General features: G+C 38.3%; 1 non-coding gene and 1 pseudogene across 1 annotated transcript; both read right to left on the bottom strand.

Annotated features, from left to right (window-relative positions):
* The window catches only part of LOC129018742 (POTE ankyrin domain family member B-like), a 37,642-nt pseudogene extending 20,475 nt beyond the window's left edge, over positions 1–17,167 (bottom strand).
* Positions 5,873–5,978, bottom strand: LOC134738502 (U6 spliceosomal RNA). The gene has a single exon (XR_010124224.1). It is a non-coding gene; the product is annotated as a U6 spliceosomal RNA (small nuclear RNA).
* Positions 17,168–23,142: the final 5,975 nt, after the last annotated feature.

Genomic DNA, 23,142 nt, shown 5'->3' with positions numbered 1-23,142 from the left:
CCGCCCGCCCCAGCCTGCCAAAATCCTGGGAATACAGGTGGGAGCCACCACACTCAGCCTTATTTTCATCTTTTAAAACAAAGCTATGTGAAGTCTTCCTTGATTCTGCATGTCTTTCCCCAGATAAACAGGTACCCAATTCCTTGAGGCTGCCTTAGTACTTCACTGATTTTTCTACTGCACCTTTACCACCTGAACTGTACTTTATTGCTGCACATGTCTGTCCCCTCTGCTCCAAGACTGCAGAGGACAGTCTTGAACACCATCTTTGTAAAAACAGTCTTTATTTTACTCAGAAATTTCTTATTGAGTCCTGCTACATACATGCTAGGTGTTAGGGTTTAAAAAGAGTGAAAATAAAGCATGTCAGGGATGGCTTTTCTAGAACACCTGCCCAAGCAGAGACTTAAGTATTGTGGCTAGCCAGATTAAAAGGGGTAGAGGGCAGGAAAGGGTGACAGCATGCCACGCAGCGGCAAGAGCATGAGCAAGGCCTGAAAGAGTGAAAGTATTTGCCTACAATAGAAGGATAAGTGAGTAGGGCATTACCAGCAGCTCAGTAACACCAGAGAAAGGGCGCACAGGGACAAAAGGGCTAAAGATGAAGAGTGGGGCAGAAGTCAGGTTATGAAATCCTTATGTGTAATATTAAGAAGCTTGGACATTAATGTTCAAGCGTGGTCCCTGGTTCTATCTGCATTTAGATGTAGATCATTTTAATGCCAAAAACCAATATTCCTAGTGAGCCATGATTCATTAAGACAAGGTGACAGATAGCTCATGTGGACACAGCTGAGATGATACTATGTAGCAAATTCATAATAATTCTCATGAATACTTCGAAAGTCAATTCTATAATAAGTCATAGACATTATAATACATCACTTAATATTTGGTTTGGGAAGGTGCTTTGTAAAGTTATAGCGCATATGAATATAACTAATAGTTGTGAATTCAGAGCTGTGACAATAAAGCAAAGAAGCCACATTGTGTTTGAGTCAGCAATCTTTAGATTTCTATCTAGTCTTCCTACCAAGTTCATAAATTCTAAGTATAATCCTGGTACTCACTCTCAAGTTTATGTTAAATACTAGCCTATACAAAAAAACACTCTTTCTCTTACTTCTTTTTGTTATTTATATGTTGCTTTGTTTAAATGAAGAACACAGAAATGCCCTGCTAAAGGGATTCTGTTTGGTTGCAGGCTGCAAGAGGGGGAAAAACAAAGCACATTTTGCAGAAAATGATATTTTAGAAGTCAGAATTATGACATGATGTCAAGCAGGGAACTCTAGGACTGAATTTGCTGTGCCTCTTTAATATGCTCCTTGTTCTCTTTCTTTTCTGGCAGCTGTGACTCACAGAGGTCATGCAGACTATCATTCCCTAAGAGGAACACACCTCTGATATTAATCTTTATCTATTAGGTTAATCTGTCCCAATTCTGTGTTCTGTGGATGCTGACTTTCTATCATTGATGGTGATACACATGGACATTTATCATCAACTTTCAGATTCTTGGATCTTTGACAAGTCTTATTATGGAGTCAAACTAGTAGGATGCAAGTTATAAATGCTGGTTATCCAGTTACCTACTCAAAATATCCTACATAAATATTCCATTAAACGTGCATAGAAAAAAATTAGTCATTCCCATTGACCTGCTGCTCTTTGCCCTTCTGTATTCACCACAAAAATTCCTAGTCCTTCCTCATGTCCAGGTTAAATACTAGTGTACAACGTGGAAACCTGTAAATTATCTGACATTTCTCTCTGTCCCCCAAGCCTTTCTCAATCAATTATTGCTAAATCATACTGACTACACCTCTCTTCCGCCTCTGCTTTATATTTCCACTGCCACTGGGAACATAAACATTTATGAAATGGCTTTTATTTTTAAAAAAGTGCCAACTATTAATGTTATTTCTTAAATGAAAGAAAATTAAGCAAAACAAATGAAAAAAGCCTAACACCAAAAAAAAAATGGCCAATATATTAAAATGAGTAACTGAGATTCCTAACTTTATTTATTTCACCATGGATGGGTGAAAACCTTATAATACATTGATACTAGTGCAAGGATGTGTGACATGGAAACTGTAGCTGACCACTGCAAAAGCTTCCTTTGTCTCCTGGTTTCTTTACATGGTTACCTTCCATCAATCCCAGCAAACTACAGGCCACAGGCCAAATCCAATCTGCCTTATGCCTTTGTAAATCAAGTTTTATAGGAGCTCAGTCATGCCTGTTTGCTTACATATCATTATGGTGGCTTTCACACTACAACAGCAGACGACAGCAGGGTTAAGTAGCTATGACAGAGACCACATAGTCTAAAATATTTCCCACCTTCTCCTTTACAGAAAAAACTTGTTAACCCATTTTACACCATAACCAGAATATGCCTTAATTCTCAAGTTTAATCTTGTGACTCCCCTGCTCAAATTTCTGCAATGAGCCCCTGCGGCACACATTGTTGGCTCCCTACCAATAGCCATTCCTTATTCTTTCTTGCAGAAGAAACACAAGTCTATTGGGATATTTATTACCCCAATCTCCCTCCTCAGCCTCAGAAAGATAAATGTTTATTCTAAGCTAGTCATATATTTGCCTTCCCAGTGCCTGCTTTGGGAATGAGCGTGTGGTGTGACCCAGTGAATGAAATGTTACGGGAAGCCCCTTGCATGCTTCTAAGTTTTCTCCCTGTTTAAAAGACACATGTGAAGAAAAGCAGCCCTTGAGATGTGTTGTGAGAACAAGATGTTTGGAGCTGCTGCGGATTAGCCAACCATGAAAGGAGACATGAATAAAACACTGCCAATGGCACAGCTGAAAGAGGGACAAGTGGGATCCTTAGGGTATCACTGAACAAACAAAACAACTCTGGTTCCTACTCTTTTAGCCACTGTTCATCTAGTATTTGCAGTCCAAAGCATTCTACCTGGTTAATTTCCCATGGCCCACAGGATAAGACCTACTCATTTCTATAGTATTAAAAAGTCCATCATAAACTTGCCTTAGCTAAGTATTCACCTCATTCCCAACCTCTCGTGTCTCACACTTTTGGTACTAGCAAAAGTGAACTGCTCAGAAGTTCACTCAAGCATCTTGTCTTTTGCAGTTGTTGCTCTTCCTGCCAAACAGGCAATTTCATTAGATGTTCCTTCTGGCAAACACACAACCTCGTTGCATGTTCCTTCTGCCGAACTTTATTCTTCTGCTTCTTTACCTAGAAAAATTCTTCTCACCCTGCATGCTTACCTTAAATCATACCTACTTTTTTTCAAAACTTTCATTCCTTATCACATGTCTGGTGCATAATCAATATATAATAAATTATAATTATAAGCTTCCAGTGGGCATCTAGCACACAGTAAGCACTGAATAAAGTAGCAAAATAATAAAAATGATAATGATAATAACAAGCTCCTGTCTTTATTTTTAATTGTTTGTGTTCTGCAGCATTAGAAAAATGCTTAGTATCTAAAAGACATTTGTTAGTTATTTGTTAAGTGGACAAGTGAAAACATAAATAGAAATGTTTTCTTTGTAAATTCTGTTGAAAAAGCACAGCTCTTTTATGTCTCTGTTATAGAGACAGCTCTTTTATGAGCACCTTAAAGATGAAAACCACATTTATTCCATCTTTTTCTCCTGCAACTTATAAAACCTAACTTACAGAAGCTCTTTGATAAATAGATGGCTAAATTAAAGTTGTCCTCATGCAGTTTGGATTATACAATGTATTAGGTGTCCACGACCAGGCAGCATACTAGCATTTTTGTTAGTGTGAAACATTTTTCTTCTTTTATTATAATCTGCTGAGCCTAGAGTTGGGCAATTTGTATATTTATTATGACAATCTTTTGGCAAATGGTAGCCAAGCATCTTGTTCTAACAAAAGTACTGTTATCATGACAATTAACCAGCAGGTGGAAGAACACATCTTGTTCCAACAAAGTAACTGTATGTCTTTCTAACTTCAAATGAGGAGGAATGAAGTCAGTAATAGTGAGACCTTGTTGGGACAAGCATATGTAACATGACTTGTGCTTCAGTGTTCTTTTGTGATCAAAAATTCCTTACTTTTACTTTTTCATCTATGGTAGGACCTCCCAGAGCAGGGGTCCACAACTCCCATGCCACAGACTGGTACCGGTCCATGGACTATTATAAACCACACCACATAGGAGGAGGTGAGCAGCAGGCAAGCCAGGGAAGGTTCACCTGTACTTACAGCCAAACCCATGGCTCCTATTACCACGTGAACTCTGCCTCCAGTCAGATCAGTGATAACATTAGATACTCATTGGAGCATGAACCCTGTTGTGAACTGCCCATCCAGGGATCTAGGTTGTGTGCTTCGTATGAGAATCTAATGCCTGATGATCTGTCACTGTTTCACTTGGCCCCAAGATGAGACCGTCTAGTTGCAGAAAAATAAGCTCAGTGCTTCCACGGATTCTACTTTATGGTAAGTTGTATAATTATTTCATTATATATTACAATGTAATAATAATATAAATACAGTAGCACAATAAATGAAACATAATTGAATAATCCTGAAACCATCCCCACCTTCCCCCAGCCCATGGAAAGATTGTCTTCCACAAAACCAGTCCCTGGTGCCAAAAAGGTTGGGGACAACTGACCTAAAGTAATTCACTGTCACAAGTCTTACCTGGATTGCTGTTTTCAGAAGAGATTTCTAGCATCTGTTTTTCTTTGTAGTCAGAAAGTAATTGGCAAATTCTATGTATAAAAATATAATAAATCAAATTACTATTTTAATACTGATACAAAAAATATTTACAAAATGTAAAATTCTTAGAGTATTTCAAACAATATCATAGTATCAGAACTTAACAGTATTATCCCATCAACTTACGGGTACATTCTACAAACTTCTCTTTCAGCTTCTAGTTAAAGAAGAAAAAAATGTAAGGTGAAATGCTCATAAATTGAGGGCACTGTGACCCAGTAAATTAACTTGCATTAGCATGACATAACAGAAAGCGTCCCAACTCTGCATAAGTTGTAGCTCCATAATGAACAGCTTTTTGTTCTTGGACAACTTGCTTCTCTTAGGCTTAACATCTTCTTCAACAAAGTGAGGACTTTGCTGCCTTATTTCACTAGGTTGTTATAAAGATTTAACAAGATAACATTTTTTAAATGCTCAGAGAAATAGTAAAATAATGGAATAGTCTGTTCCTAAACTTTATGACTAAAATTATCTTGGAGTCCTAAATAAAACCCAATGTGTATTTTGTTCATAGGTTCTAATATGCAAATGTTGTAGTTTTCAGAAAATGTTATTAAGTACTAATTTTTCTTCTTAGTTGTCCTACTCCTTATGGCTTATAATTCAGGGCATCTCAACTATGTCATAGTTTGTAACTAAATTTATTCATAAATATCTCATTAAAGTAGATAATATGATTGTCCACTACTATGGAGTTGAACAATCACACCAAGGGCAGAAAAACCAATGGATGTTAAGACCTGGCTTGGACCAATGATCTTTCTCTACAGACTCAAACTCTCAGCCAGCAGATGTTTGTTAGGATAATGCTTTATATTGATGTTCAATTCCAGCTGACATGGGAGACCAAAACTCTACTTTTATTTTTTTTAGTTTCCATGAAGAAGTTGCAAGTTGACATTCTCTAATTTTTGACAAACATACTAACAATATATCTTGCACCGAACATGTTATTCAGCCCTAAGTCACCTCATAGACCATCTTACATGACTATTTTTGCAGCATAAATCACAATTTCAATATTTTGGTGGCACCCATTTTGCTTTGATTTACACTGTTTCCTTAGAGCTAGTCAGCAGATAGTCAAATGACCTTCCAGTGACTGCACAAAATATGGAATGCTTCAAAAATTGGTGCTCCTCCTTATGCAGAAGCCATGCTAATTTTCTCTGTATTGTACCAATTTTAGGATATGTGCCACTGAAGCAAGCACAAAGCCCTCCTTTTACACATGGACAAGGCTTGGCTCTGTTAAGTCCAACTAACCTACTTGAGATTCTGAGAATTCTCTTCAATGGCTTCCTGTGAGTTAGAGTTTGAAAATATTTTAAAATCTTGAGCTAGAGATGGAAGTAGCTTGGATGATTTTCATTATCATGTAAATCAGATCACTCAAGGGGCCAAGGACAACTGGGAGCCACTGCTGCGGGAAGGTTCCTATGGGACTTTCTACTGCCTAAGGTTCTATATAGGACATAAAGTTGCCTCACAGTACAGATCTGGTAGCAAAGAAAAAGAAACAAACACTGATCTCTTTCTCTGATCCTTTAGAACAAGCCCAATTAATATCGGCTAGAGAAAAGACCAACAATGGCCTCAAAGGATCTCTTACCATGAAGGTCTCAGCTAATTCTTGGCTAAGATGAGGGTTCCACATTAGGTTCTGAATATGGGGAGAAGGGTCAGTTTGCTCACTTTGTGTGCAGATAAAGTCAGGATGCCCAGTGGCCAGAGCTGGGTGCTGGTGCTTTGGGAACAATGGCATAAAAGCATAGGTATGGGAACTAAAAACCGTTGTAATTTCAATGTCACTGTATGAATCATCATGAAGACTTGAGGGATCTGAATCAGTAAGGGCATCTTGGTGTCAAAGGTCAACCAACAATTACCAGGCAGCAGGCCCAGTTTGAGTGGCAACAATGCAGCAACAGAAGCAACGGAAACAACAGAATGATTGGAATGTCCTTTTTTCTCCTTCTGACTTGATAAAAGGGATTGTCTTCTTTGGATTTAGTGAACCCCTTCAGTTCTTGAAAAATTCAAGGAGTATGTAGGAGATGGTCCCCAGAAGACAGTACAAGACTTTCTGCTAAACGACATTTCAAGACCCAAATAACTAATCAGAAAAATCAAAGATGTGACACTATTTTTTATCCCATGCATAGGTGTTATACTTGGATGAAATGAACAATGTTGGGATCTCTAAGGATAAAGGTCTTAAAAGTCCTGAGATAAAGAATCCTGCACCCATTGGTACTTCTAACTTGTCTTGCTTTTGTCTGATTTCTGGCTAATGCAGGGGACTAACTCACTGCTACTCTAAAACTACCTGAACCAAACTATGACATCTCACCTGATACATAAAATGCAATCGCTATAATTATTTTAAACCTGAATTTAGCATTAGCTAGCCTTTTAATGTAAACACTTACACATTATGATGACTAGAAACAGCATACTGTCTGGCCATCTGTCCAGATAGATCTTGAGAAGATACATCAATATTTTGCTCAAGTAGAAGGCTGACTATACTTGCTGATCCACCACATACAGCAAGTATGAGGGCAGTTCTAAAATGATAGAGATAGTTTCTCCCTTAGGAACTGTAATAAAGTTACTTTAAAAGCTAATTTGATATACTTTACCAATTTAACATCTTGCCTGTCCATGCAGAATTAAACATTTACATGCACTAAAAGACATAAGTATCTTGGGTACTCAAGTGTTCATCTTTGTAAAATACCACCAAGGTTAAAAGGAAGGGACAAACAGGAAACCTCTTATCTCAGTGGGGTATTGCATAGCAGAAGCTACTAATTTAAAGTCCTTTGATGGACAAGAAACAATGCTAGGGCCACTTATCTGAAGTGGACAAAGATTTAAGTGAAGATTTCATCACAGCTTCCCTAGACTGATATGCTGTAATAGAAAATCAGCTAGGGTGTCAAATAAATAGGAGCTCTCTGCATGCTGAAAGTAGTAATATTAATAATAATGGTAAGAATAGTAGTCATAGGAGTTTCAGTTAATGATGCCAGTAAGCATGTGCTAGGCACAGAATTAAATGCCATCTATATCTTACTTATGCACAGCCAACTTTGAAGGATATATTCTCCTAGTTTTCACATATGACAACATATTTGGTGGTAAATAACATTCCCAAGGTCACACACCTAGCAAGTAAGAAAGTTAGGAATTAAACCCAGTTTTGTGTGAATCCAAAGCCTAGATCTTTTCTCTTTATCACCCACCTATGGCTTGCCTTCATTAAAGGAAAAGTGTATCCACTTAAAACTATCTTCACTCTCTCTCTCCATACCAATTAAAAATAAAAATATCAAAATACACTGGAAATAAAAAGGAAAAAAGCTGTTGAACCCACAGTATGTGGGAATAGCAATTATTTGTCATGTAGGGATAAGCTAACATTAATATTCTTCAAAGAAAGCAACTTAAAGCCGAGTCATTGAAAAGACAAAAGGATTTTCAACTCCTATTTATGTATAATACAGAATATTTAGTGGAAAATCATATAAGACACAGAGGTTAAAAACTACTAGAAAGGGTTAAGAAGTTCAATACTGAGTCACAAACTAAAAGGTAAAGTTCACACTTCATAAAATTAATATGAAATCCCTTTAGCTAACATAAGATCCTGCAACCAAAAACATCACATAACAAACAACATCAGTTAATATAATAAGAGAAGATGAATTCTACTAAAACTGTTTTTTATGTTGCCCAGTCCAAATAATTGTTTTTCTACCTAACTGATTTGTATTGATACTGATGACTATGTCCCAGTAAGTATACATTAATCTTATTAATTTAATATTTATGACTTGAGTGACTGCTATCAATCTAGAACAACACACAGATTAAAAGAAATAACTATACCTTCCATATCTATCAAGTGCATTTAAATTAGCTTTTTTCTTGATTAAAAATTTCACCACATGCTGTTTTTGTTCATGTACGCCAAGTAACAGTGGTGTGAGGCCATGCTGTAAAACAATATAAAGCAAAAATGTATGTAATTCAAAAAAGTACATATTCCTCAACTGAAGTGGAAACTTTATATAAGATCCTATGGACTTACACACATAGAAAGTAAATAAATTTAGTCGCTTCCTTCTCACTCTTCTGTGCTTTCCCACATGCTGCTCCTTCCCTTGGAAACACCCCTTCTCTGCCTCACCACATTAACTCTGACTATCTCAAAAACTCACTTTAAATGTTTACTGGTTCTAAGACTCTTTGCTTCTAACCTAGCATTTGGCATGGTATTATTGGATGATAATATTTTCCCATCTAAACAAAGAGCTTCTTGAGGGCAGGGGCTGTATCTTTTGTCTCTATATCCTCAAACCTAAGACAAATTGTTGTGTATAAAGCAAGAATTTGCATGTAAAATATTTCTTTAGTTTCACATGTTTTACCAAAAGTTCAACCTCCAATGTGCAACAAAAATTGCTATTAAGACTCATACTTCCCATTTCAAAATTTTTTCCAACATTTATTTATTTAAAATTTACTTGTATTTAATTTTCCCAGATTGTTAACTAAATAGATAATCAGTTCATAGGACTACTGAAACAAAATTAACAGAATTCCTATCTGTATTCTTAATAACTCCATGGTTTTAAGTGTTTAAAACTGCCATGCTGATTATGCCAAAGCTCTACATACTTAAAAGACACACTGGATAGTCCATAATACAGCTTTGATTGACAAAACAGGTTTAGAATTTGCTAGAATTCTAATTGAGAAAACTCTGCTCTTAACAATGACTTACTGACCTAAGCACTTGAGTGATAACAAAGAGACACAAAGTCCTGAGAGGACCATCCTCTACTTATTGAAAGACTACTCACTGCAAATTTCTAAAGACATTCTGAATGGCAGTGAATAACTGATGGTAGGAAGGAAAAGGTACTATTTTGTAAGCTGATAGATAGTGCCAATAATATTCATTTTAATGTCTCAACCACAGAGATAAAAGTCAGTCTAGGCCAGGAATGGTGGTTCACACCTGTAATCCTAGCATTTTGGGAGGCTGAGGTGGGTGAATTGCTTGAGCCCAGGAGTTCAAGACCAGCCTGAGAAACATGGCAAAAACTTCATCTCTACTTAAAAAAAAAAAAAAAAAAAAAATACAAAAACTGAGGTTGGAGGACCATCTGAGCTTGGGCCGGTCAAGGCTGCAGTGAGCTGTGATCACACTACTGCACTCCAGCCTGGGAAACAGAGTGAGACCTCATCTCAAAAAAAAAGTCAGATTAACGTTATTGGAAAGAAAAGATTTAAAGGAGTTACATATCAAACTCCAACTCCTCTAGTGATATCATAAGTTTCTGAGATATAAAAATTTACTTATTATACTTTTGTATTCAGTGGTTCTTAAGCAGGAGTGTATCCAGATTTTGAGAAATTTGTTGTTGTTGTTTTAAAGATAGGGTCTCATTATGTTAACCAGGCTAGACTAGAACTCCTGAGCTCAAGCAATCCTCCCACTTCAGCCTCCCTAGCAGCTGGGACTACAGTCATGCACCACCATGCCTGACTTCAAGGAAATATTTTTAAACATACATATTCAGGCTTTATTAGACTTACTCTACCAAAATCTTCAGAGGAAAGCCTAGACCTGTTGATTATTTAAAAATTTTCCTCAGGTTACTGGGATGCACAATTCTAGCTGAAGCTATAGTGCAATAGACAATTACTTCAGTCTCATTTCTCACCCACATGACCAATTCCCTTTCTCATTTGAAGATTTGGCAAAAAAGAGGAAAGAGTAGGAGAGAGACCCATTTGCTGAAAACACCACATAATTTTCCCTGGTAAGAGTAGAACAGGGTCTAGTGAACTCAAAATCCAACTTGATCTTTTTACTTATAAGCTCCTTATCTCCCACCTTCCCATCCAGACACTCTAGATTTGAAAGCAAATTTGACACTCTAATTGGCCATTTCTACCAGAATAGGATATTAAGTCAGATAATTACTTGTTAGTCCTTCTGCTCAAGGGTTTCCCATTACATTACCACCTATTCACTGCCAATCTGATTCCTCAGAGGTCTCCTAAAATTGATCTCTAGGCAGTTTACAACTCACTAACTCCCTCTCCCAAACTAAAAACTGTCATTCTCTAAAATTGAAGAGAATCTTGCTCACCATACAAAGGAAACAAATGAATGAACAACAACAACAACAACACACACACACACACAGACACACAAAACCTCTTCATGGTCTTTTCCCTCTATTACATAATTTCCAAATTGGCTTTGATATTTCTGGTTGCTCTCTTTTTCCCTTTCCATTTCTGCCTCATGAGCAATCAGAAATATCTTAAGCCTTGCCACTGAGAGGTGCATCACCTTATATCTGTTACTGTATTTTAGGAACTTGCCAAAGCATCAGGATTTCTATTCACTGAAACAGGTCTAAGTTTTCTTGAGTTTTCATGTAAACCCTATTTCAGGGCAAATTTTGCCATTTTATATTCATTAGGGGAAAAAACCTAGGAGGGAAAAATTGAAAAATAGTATTACCTTTTACAAATTCAGTGTTTTCAAAAAATGTATTTACCACAAGTGCATTAAAAAAAAAACTGTACCCTGTAATGCTACTTCGAAACTAACAATATTTAAAATAAAGTCTTAGATAATTAAGTCATTTCAAAATATTTTCATTCAGGTTATGCTTGAGCTTCCAAATACGGAAAACTGGCCCTTACACAGGTCAATGTTAAAACGAATGCATTTCAGTATTTTGAAAATAAAATTGCTAGATCTATACCTTGTTTTTTGATTCAATATCAGCACCGTATAAGAGCAGTGCTTTGGCCATTAATTTATCTTCATTGTAGATAGCATAGTGTAGAGCGGTATTTCCATACTCATCTGGAATATTTGGATCAGTGCCATGTTCCAGCAACATTAACGCACATTCATCTTCTTGGCATTGTACAGCCTGTCAGTATTAGACCAAAAAGAAATTATAAATCCTAGGAATTCAAAATAAACATTCCACAGCTTTCACCAACTAGTTATATTTAAATGAGAAAACTCATTTTCATGCTATGTATTGAAATCAAACCCACCTCACGCTGATATAGTTGACTACTGCATACCTTTATCAGGGGTGTCCTCTGTTTGTTGTCAAGGACATGAAGTTGACATTGTCTGTCCAGCAGGAGTTTTACTACTTCTGAATTCCCATTGGCAGAGGCCAGATGTAGAGCAGTCCTATGAGAGTGAGAAGACTTTTTAGGAAATTGTAGTGCACTAGCTACAGCCACATCAATGATTCATGTAATTGCAAACACTGAATAGCCTGCTATTACTCTGCCTTCAAAAAGACATTTAATTTTCCCATGAAAAAAGCACACCATTTATTACCTCTCATTGCTCACTGTATTAATGAAAGAGCAGCCTATTTGAATAGAAAGGGCATAGCCCTTGGATGACATTCAACCTGGGCTGGAATCCTACTTGAAGCTCTGTCACTTCCTAGCTGTTGCTTAGCCTTTTTGGGTCTCAATTTCCTCATCAATAAAATGGGAATGAAAATAGTAGCTTTCTCACAGGAAACCACTGTAATGCTTAAATGAGACTCTACACAAAAGATATAGAATAGTTCCTAACACAAATAACAGCTCAATAATTGTTAGATATTATAATTTTTATTAATACCACTAAAGACAACATTTCAATTAAGTGAGATGATACAATTATACCTACACTTGCAGGTATGTTTTAAAGATTACAGGTAACATTGTATTTTAGTGATTGTAAGATGATCCTTGTCTCCATGTTGTCTCCACTGAAATATCACTTACAATTCATGATTTACTATAATTGGTGGCATTTAAATAATTCTCTTATTGAGACATAAAATAATGGGGCATCATACAATGCCTGGTGCCTTACATTAAGTAGAATATGTTATAATATAACAAGTCTGGGGCGGTTCCAGTCAGATGACCAGCATTTAGATAAATTTTAGTTCTTAAAAGAACTATGGAATAAGAGAGCTGAGGTGAAAACAAAAACAAATTTCTAAAATAAACTAATTATTACTTTGGTTTCCAAAAAGCTTTAAGCCAAAGAAAACTTGGAATTCAAATTAATAGCATGAGCTCATTTTTTTCAATGCTTCGATTTATGCAATGTCTGTACATAGATATTTGCAATCATTCATATTAGGAGTTAAGACTGTTGTAAATTTTCTCTTTTGAAACTGGATTTATGAAACTATTCGTGGAGCTTTTTTCAACTTTTACATTCAGGGAAACATGCAGGATGTGCAGGTTTGTTACATAGGTAAACATCTGCCAAAGGGGTTGGTTGTACAGATTATTTAATCACCCAGTTGTTAAGCCCAGTCTCCATTCCTTCTACTTCCTGCTTCTTTCCCTCCTCCCACCCTCCACCCTCTGAGAGGCCCCATTGTGTGTTGCTTCCGTCTAGGTATCTGTGTGTTCTCATCATTTAGCTCCCACCTATAAGTGAGAACATGTGGTATTTGGTTTTCTGTTCTTATGTTAGTTTGCTAAGGATAATGGCCTTCAACACCATCCATGTCCCTGCAAAGGACATGCTCTCATTCTTTTTTTAATGGCTGCATAGTATTCCATGCTGTTTATGTACCACATTTTAGTTCTTAAAAGAACTGAAACAGTCTATATCCAAGAATTATAAATTTCCAAAAGGGCAGTTAAATGTTATCTTTTACTTTTCTACCTTCAGAAATGGTTTTGTTTGAAATGAGGGAGGAAAAGCTTCAATTGAGATTAAGTCCTAATGCCCCAATTTTAAATCTCTCAGCTTGCTCAAGCCCAGCAGGTAAACATGAAGTTTTCAAAGATGGAAGGATCCTGAGAGATAGTAGAATATGCCTGCCACATAATAGGTGTCTGGCTTATGTCTGATGACTAAATGGATTGAAAGAATGGAAAAATACAGCTTAGGAGCTCAATATTTTTAAACAAAACTTCTGTAGAGTAGGGCAATACATTTACAATAGTAATAATCGTTTATATTTTCTTTTTAAATTTTCATAAGTATATAACTAAACTAAAATGATTAATCCATACTTTTTACACATGTTAATCTATATATAATGAAAAGATAATTATATAATAAAATGTATATACAATAAAATCTACAGGAACAGGTAAACAGAATCCCTCTACTTATGAAGAGGGTAAAAGTTCAAAGAAGATAGCCAACCACAGAAATAAAAATAAATAATAGAATGTGAGAAATTATTTGTATCTATGCAAGTAGCATATTCCTTCTCTTTCCAAGGATTATTTCACTACTAATGAATCTTAACTAAAACATTTCAGATGTTCATTGCAGAAATCACAGATAAGAGAAAGGGAAAAACTTCACTTACAAATCCCCAGAAATAAGTTTGATTATATTTTCTACATATTTTCAGCTAACACGAGCAGATTCTGTTTGTCTATATGTATAACAAACTGATTTTTTTCTCACTTGATATACCAAAGTACATCTTTGCATGTCAAAATATCTCTGTATTTACTGACACCCTCAATGGTTACATGTTATTCCATCCTATGGATGCACTAAAATTTGTTCATAAAATCTGTAGATGAGTTCTTCTCAATACACTGCTATTTTAGGCAATAGTAAGAAAAACAGATGTATCTATTTCGTAAAGATATTTCAGTGTAATGGAATTGATGATATATATTTTTAAAAATGTGGTTCTTACCACCAAAGTGTCTATTTAAAAAGTTGCAGCAACTTAAACTTTAGACAACTATATAAGTACCACTGTTCTTCATCCTCACAAACTTTGTGGATAGAAAACAGTATTTCATTCCTTTTTTTTTTTTTTTTTTTTGAGGTGGAGTCTCACTCCAATGCCCAGGCTGGAGTGTAGTGTCACGATCTCGGCTCACTGCAACCTCCACCTCCCTGGTTCAAGTAATTCTCTTATCTCAGCCTACTGAGTAGCTGGGATTACAGGTGTGTGTCACCATGCCCAGCTAATTTTTTTGTATTTTTAGTAGAGAAAGGGTTTCATCACTGGCCAGGCTGGTCTCAAACTCCTGACCTAGTGATCCACCTGCCTTGGCCTCCCAAAGTGCTGGGATTACAGGCATTAGCCACGGGCAGCCGGCCTATTATTCCTCTTCTAACTTAAATAGAAAACACTATTTCATTCCTCTTCTAACTTAAATTCCTTCTCTTACCAGGAACACTCTGTTTTCCTATGTGCATAGGTCACTGGTAGATATGCAAAAAAGTACTTTGCCCAATTTTAAATTGAGCTTATTTTATTATATCTGCATATATAGACCGGGTGCAGTGGCTCACGCCCATAAACCCAGCACTTTGGGAGGCTGAGGTGGGTGGATCACGAAGACGGGAGTTCAAGACCAGTCTAGCCAAGATGGTGAAACCCCATCTCTACTAAAAGTACAAAAAAATTAGCTGGGCCTGGTGGCAGGCACTTGTAATCCCAGCTATTGGTAGGCTAAGGCAGAGAATTGCTTGAACCTAGGAGGCGACAGAGGTTGCAGTGAGCCGAGATCCCGCCACTGCACTCCCGCCTGGGCAACAGAGTGAGACTCTGTCTCAAAAAAAAATATATATATATACATATATATATATATCTGCGCATATAAATAGGCATTTGTGTTTCCTTTGGTACTTTTCTTCCTTTGTATATTTAAAAATTTTAATATATACTCCAGGAACTTATTTTTGTGACATAAAAATCTGGCTAGTTTTCTCCAAACAGCATGCATTTCATTTATGAATAATTCATCTTGTTTTACCAATATGAAACATCACCATTTTCAAGTGCTAAATTCTTACATATATTTGGGTATTTCTGGATTTCCTATTCTGTTCTATTAATTGATGTCTTTTCAGCTATTAGTAAACAATTTGTGGAAATAGCACATGCACATTTTGATATCTGGAAAAGCAAGTCTTTTTCCATTTGGTTAAAAAATTAATTTATCACAATAATAAAATACAGCATGTGCAATCGGTAAAACTTTGCTATTTTTATTTGGCTTACATAAAAGTGATAAACACAGAAAAAGCTCACATCTTAAGAAAAATGAATCTTCCTATTCAAGGACATGAACTGCATTCCCATTTCAGTTTCCTTCTAAGGTTCCTCAGTAAAGAACATATTTACATAGGGTACATTGATATAAAATCCATACTGGATTTTATTTGAAGACTATTTATCCCAGAAGTTGATATATTATAGGACTTAGTTCTCAATATACGCCATTCTATAATGTATAGAACATTGTTTTAAAATGTGTACATTAAAAATAATCTGCTGCTTCGACTTAATCACTTTAAAACAGTCGATTAGTTTTCTATAAGGGAAATTATAATTGGATTGGAAATCAGCTAAAGTTTTGTTTTTGTGTTGCTGTTCATAAAGGGCCTGTGCCCTGACCTCTCTGAGGTTTCCACATCCAGGGTGGTGTGGCACCTGCGGAGGCAAGAAAGCCAGGCTCCTCCCTCCCCGCGCCATGAGGGCATGTCCCCATCATCCCCCCACGTCCCACCTCCTCCCAGCCAGGCCCGGTTACCTCTTTTGCTTGTCCCTCTTGTTCACGTCAGTGTCCCTGAGCATGACGATGAGATCCTTTCTGGGGACTTTACCCCACCAGGCAGCTCTGTGGAGCTTGTCCAGATCTTTTCGACGGACGTGGTACCTCGGCTCCATGAAGGCGCTGTCGTCGTAGTCTCCCCAAGCGCCCACGTTGCTCTTGCCGCTCCCCCCGCAGCAGGGGAAGCAGCGGCGGCACCACTTGCCTATCTTGCTCCTGAGTGTCTTCACAGCAGAGCCGTCGTAGTCTCCCCAAGCGCCCACGTTGCTCTTGCCACTCCCCCTGCAGCAGGGGAAGCAGTGGTGGCAACACTTGCCCATTTTGCTTCTGAGACCAAATGGCTTCTTCACAGTGGAGGCAGCCGACCTTGAACAAACCTCAGCCGCCATCTGCTTTTAACAGCCAGGGGAGGCCGGTAGTAGCGAGCAGATCGCGTCTACCAACCGGTCTTACCAACTAGCAGGAAACTCTGGGTTTCCAACCTGTTTGAAGAGAAAGGTCAATCCCAGCCAAAACCTGCCAACCCCAGCAGGGGAGCCCAGCCCACCCCACCCAGGAAAAACCCACACCCAGCTGGGGAAAGCCCACGCCCACCCGGGGCGACCCCACTCCCACCCCAGGAAAGGCCAAGCCCCCCCCCCCCCCCGCAAGGAAACACCCAGACCACCCAAGGGAATGCCAAACCCAGCAGAGAAAAGGTCAAGTCCAGTAAAAGAATGCGAGGGAAGAAACGCCAATCCAAGCGAGAAACACCAGGCAAAGCGACTAACGCCAAGCCAAGCGAGGAACGCCAAGCCAAGCCTAGCGGTTACAGGCAAGCCAAGCCGTTATGCGCGTGCGGCGGGCAGGCGCGGGTGGAGGGCAGCGTGCACGGTGTCATTGCACGTGGCACAGACAGTGGCCGATGTGTGCAACCCGCCTGCGCAAGTCTTGGCACCACAAATGTCAGTGACAGCCTTGCGTTCCCGGCAAACTTCATGGGAGTTGGCCAAGACTTCGGGCCATTGAGGAGAGGCCTCCAGTGGGAAAAAGCCTCTTGAAGCAGGACTGGGGCTAGAACGCCTGGAACTTGAGGATGCTGACAGCCTCCTCTGAAGAAAGCTCCCAAGACACTCGTGGTGGTGCTGTTGCGGGTGGTCGCGCTGCAGCTCGGAGCTCCGGTCGGCGGAGCTGGATGCAAATGGCCTCAAAATCGCGGAGCACAAGACGCCCACCTTCATTACACCTGCTCCTCCTTGGTCGGCACTCAGAGCACGCGGCCATCAGCGACGGGCCACTCGGGTCCACAGAATCAGGGCTGGGCGGCCAGCTCCTGCCCCGGTGCCCCCTGCCTGGTGTCAAGCCAGGGTCAACATCTGTGGAGCTTTTGGCCCAGGGGGCTCCACTTCACTGGCATGCAATAGCGTGGAGGTGCATGCCACTGTCTCCAGGCCGGCAAGAGGGGGCTTGGAGGAGCACCTACCACTGATGGGGAGATGCAGAAAGGCACCCCCATGTGCAGATCTTGGGAACAGGACACTACCAGCACCAGGGAGCCAGACCCGGGCCTCCCTGGCAGCCTCTCAGCTGGACCCAGGCAGTGGCACCTCGACCCTCCTGCTGTGCAAGCTTATGCAGCCGGGCTCCAGGCTGCTTCACCCATAGGGCAGGTGCTTTGGTGTGGGAGGAAAAATGGATTCTGGCCAGGCTCGGTGGCTCACGCCTGTAATCCCAGCACTTTGGGAGGCCGAGCGGGAGGATCACGAGGTCACGAGATCAAGACCATCCCGGCTAACATAGTGAAATGTCGTCTCTACTAAAAATACAAAAAATTAGCCGGGTGTCGTGGCAGGCGCCTGTGGTCCCAGCTACTTGGGAGGCTGAGGCAGGAGAATGGCATGAACCCGGGAGGCAGAGCTTGCAGTGAGCCGAGATGGCGCCGGGCACTCCAGCCTGGGTGACAGAGTGAGACTCAGTCTCAAAACAAACAAACAAACAAACAAACATGACTTCATCAGGCAAATTCTAAAGACTCTTCTACCCTTTGCGGTTAAAAAGTGAATTGCTGGTAATTTTATAAAATGTAAGATAAAAATACGTTTTTAAAAAATAATTTAATGCTTTTGAATACTTTCAGCCAAAGTCTTAATGTTCCCTAATTCTTGTTAAATAGAGCTAAATATGAAGACTTTGAAGAATATCTCGTGCTTTCGTCTCTCCTTTGCTGTAATGTTTAAAATTTCCCTTTGAGAAATGAATGGACAATCCCAAGACATGCCGTCACATACTTTCCTGGAACAGTGGATCAAATCCCATTTTTCTCATATGAAGGAAATTTCATCACATGGCAAATGAGCAAAGCTGCTCTTTAAACTGTAAGGCAGCAATGTCCAAGCATTACCTTGCACAATTAACCATTTATAGCATCATGCCCTCACTTTCGTTATAGAAGTTACTGGAATGAGAGAATCTAAATCTTATAACTGAGATGGGCTACCCTGTAGGCTAGAAATTAGGTTTGGTCATGGTGGACACAGGGATGAGAACAAAGAGGAACCGCAAAACAATTATTCTTTCTTTCTATATTAAATATAAAATAAGTTGTTTCAATTGTACAGGTGAGGTGGGATTTTCACTGAAAATGAAATACTGTAATTGTGGGTTAAATTTATCAGGAAAAAATATTTTTAAAAACCTAGCGATCATCTTTTTCTATCTATCTATCTATCTATCTATCTATCTATCTATCATCTATCTAATGGTCATGTATACCTATATTTAAAAATAAAAAAGAAAAGAAAATGGGGCACTGATATTCATTTCTTAAAATCTGCTGACTTAGTGGAGACACTGCAATAAATGGTCCATGAAATGAGAGCCCTTGCAGAAGCCAATGAGCTTTATAGGCGTTGACATTGATACTCCACTCTGCAATTCTGCATATATACATATATATATACACACACATACAAACACACACACATATATAGACTATATATACACATATATATACATATATATAGAATATATAGAATATATATGTGTATATATGCTGTTATTTTTATTTCTAAATTTTCAGTTTCTTTTCTACAAGAAGATATATGCTGCCTCACATTCATTAATTTATGGTCTAAAAATTGTCCCTGACATTCCTCTAGATGTTTTGAATGCAGTACAAATAATGTTTAAAAATACATGGGCTCAAGCATGGCAAATGAAACCATGCAGTAATTTGTTAATTGAAGGTGAAATTGGCCACTCACTTCTTTTACTGAAAGAGCAAGTGATAGTGACTAATCGCATTTCTGAGAGCTCTAAAAGAACAAATAGTTACCAAATTATGGAGTAACACACATTTGTTGGACACGCAGAGTCTCATGTGGAAAGAAAAGCCACGGTAACATGGATTTTGTATATATCCACCTACACACATGTTACCTAGATCTGTCTGCTGAGAGAAACTGGAAACAGTGATAACCCAATGGAAATGATAGAAATTATACCAGGGTTTGGATAGGGAACATTCAAGATGAGCCTGCTGTAGTCTATTATGCCAGAAGGCAATGACATGCTCAAAGGATGATGGAAACATCAAAACTGTACAAAAGCCAACCTGAAGGGCTCTCACTGCACAAATACGCAACACATTAGGTATCAAAACAAATAATGTTACTAATAGATTATAGCCCAATGACTATATTAGTAATCTACAAATCCATACTGATAGATTAAATAAATGAGCTAATTAAAAACTTTGATAAGGAATATGAATATGAGATATTTGCATAGCTTTCACAGTAACCCCCTCCCCAAACTCTTACCTATCAGAAAAAATGTATGTGCAGTTTTACAATGGAGAAGCTGGCAGATGTCACCTTAAACAAGTGAACAAAATTTATCTTTCGCAACAAGGGGGAAAATTGAAATCAGGTGACACCTGATGGAACGCAATGAAAAGAAAATAACATCATTTATATGACATTTCTGCACATAACATGATTTTGAAAATGAAAAAAATACATTAGACACATCCAAAAGAGGAACATTGTGCAAAATAACTGGTCTGTAAACTTCAAAGTTATCAAGGTAAGAAATTAAATAAAAATGGATAGGTTGTTCCAGGAAGCAAAGTAAGACAACAAAATGCAATGTCTGACTCTGAAATTGATGTTGGCTGTAAAGACATTTTTAGGGCCGTAGATCAGAAAAAAAAACTGATTTTCACTGTACTTTTAGTTTTTCTATAAGTTTGAGATCATACAAGTCTCTTCTCATCCATTAACTTTCTTTTCTTTTCTCTTTCTTTCTTTCTCCTTTCTTTCTCTTTCTTTCTTTCCTTCCTTCCTTCCTTTCCTTCCTTCCTTCCTTCCTTTCCTCCTTCCCTCCCTTCCTTCCTTCCTTTCTCTCTTTCTCTCTTTCTTTCTGACAGGGTCTTGCTCTGTTGCCCAGGCTGGAGTGCAGTAAGTAGCACAATTATGGCTCACTGCAGCCTCGACCTCCCTGGGCTTCGGTGATCTTCCCACCTCAGCCTCCTGAATAGCTGGGACTACAGGCGTGCGCTACCATGCCTAGCTAATACACATATTTTTTATAGAGACAGAGTTTCTCCATGTTGCCCAGGCTGGTCTTGAACACCTGGGCCCAAGCTATCTGCCCGTCTCAGCCTCCCAAAGTGCTGACATTTCAAGCTTGAGCCACCGTGCCTGGCCTCTCTTGCTATTTCTTGACATTTAAAATGAGTGAGCAAATGTGAAAGCATTGATTGTCTTGTCACCTGAACACATTAAGTATTTTAATATATAGCAAAATAATACAGTATTATTTTATTTTACTTGAGGAAATGGAAATGTAAGTGTAGTTAGAAGATATAGAGGCTTTTTGGGCTTAACTCTTGTAATTTTATTTTTCAGTTTTAGAAAGGGCTTTATTCTAAAATTTAAAAATTATTAGTTTTGACAAGTCAAGTAAGTAATGTATTTTTTAAATTTATTAAGACTGTTATATTTGCATATAAGCTGAAGATTAATTATTTTATTCATTAAGGAAACACTGATTGAGGGCTTGTTTGGTTCCAGGCAATGGGTCATAACATTTAGCAAAACGGATCCAAATACCTAACCTTGTGAAGCTCTCACATTCTAGCGGGGAAGAAAGAAAATAAATAAGTAAATTAGTTTCATGTTTCAGATATATGCACAGTGGAGGAAATTTAAACAAGGAAGGAGAAAGAGAATGGGGCCTGTGCACCTTTCAATAAAGTAGTGAAGAAAGATGTTGCTGAAAGGGATACATTCAGCAAAGAGCTGGGGAAGGTGAAGAACTGTGCCATACACGTTCTTAAAGCCCAAGAGTGAGTACTGTTCTGTTTTGGTTAACATGACATAGCCTAACATGTTTCTGATTCAGGTGAATTTTCCAATGTGGAAGAGACTGCTGATTGCATTGCTCCATATATATATAATATGGCAACAAATGTCTGCTTCAGAGGTTGAGTGCCATTTTGAAAAATCACAGACAAAGTCTTCATTTGGGTATAATAGATGTAAAGAACACTGCATAGGACAAAAGCATATGCAAAAGTCAGGGGAAAAGTTGGGGAGCAGCTTGTTACCATAAAAAAGGTAAAGCCTGAGAGAAACAAAAGGAAGAAATGAAGAAAGGAAAAAAGGGAGAGAGAGAGAAAGAGAAATTGCAAAAGAGAGAAAAGAAAGAAAGGGCAGGGAAGGAGAGAACAAATAGATTAATAGATCAAAAGAAAGAAGAGCCTGGAGCAGGGATAGGGAAACTTTTCTCCAAATGACCAGATAGTAAATATTTTAGGCTTTCTGAACCAAAAGGGAGCCCTGTCAAACTGCTCAACTCTGCCTTTGTAGTCTGAAAGCAGCCACAAGAAATACATAAATTAGTGTGACAACGTTCCCATAAAACTTTATTCATAAACATTAATATTTAAGTTTTGTATGTCACAAAACATGTCACAAAATATTTTTCTTCTTTTCCCTTTTTTTAGCTATTGAAAAATGAGAGAAATAAACATCCTAAGATGACAACTCTACAAAACAGGCCACAGTTTGCCAATCCCAGATGTAGAGACACAGACAAGTCGCATGAGTCAATATGATGGTAGAAAGGAATCAGGTCAAGTATCTTGGCTTGACAACTGGTGGGTTCTTCCATTTCTCAAAGCTTCACTGTTTTAACCAATGAAGTGAGAATGTTAAAATAAATAAACATCAAATTCTCTTCTTACAGTCACTTTTAGTTACTTTATTAGTGTTACTGTTTTAGTTCAATTATTTATAATAATCTTAGACAAAAATATGTTTCACCCTGTGGGTGTTGAAGTTACTTATTTTAGGCCCTTTGGGAAATTGGTGCCACTGTGATTTCAGTGATACTGTCCCAGAAAGTCCCTGAAATGACTGCGCTCAAGTGCAATGAGGTAAGGTCGCAATATGGCCTGGCAAGATGCCAGTAGTTTGTTTCTAAGTGACAGCCATTCCTAAATTGTGGGCGAAAATTCTTACCCGTAACAGTTTTTCTCATTCATTCTAGTTTAGACTTCTTTGAGAGGCCAGGCGCACTGAGGTTTGGCTTTGTAATGGTGAACATGTGTTCCCTGTTGAAACAGCCCTTGCTGCACTGCTTCAGGGCAATGGGGGTGTAGACTCTGACTTCCTATTAAATATTTTTTAGTATGGTTTCAAATTTATATATTTAATAAGGAAGTATTCCAGGATATTTCCTGTGTTTCAAGATTTAATATTTGTAAGGTCTAA

This window comes from Pongo pygmaeus, chromosome 17 (genome assembly GCF_028885625.2).
Source record: "Pongo pygmaeus isolate AG05252 chromosome 17, NHGRI_mPonPyg2-v2.0_pri, whole genome shotgun sequence".
In the NCBI taxonomy this organism is placed as follows: domain Eukaryota; kingdom Metazoa; phylum Chordata; class Mammalia; order Primates; family Hominidae; genus Pongo; species Pongo pygmaeus.
Note: the sequence above shows the minus strand (reverse complement) of the source record. Positions and strands in the feature narration are given on the sequence as shown.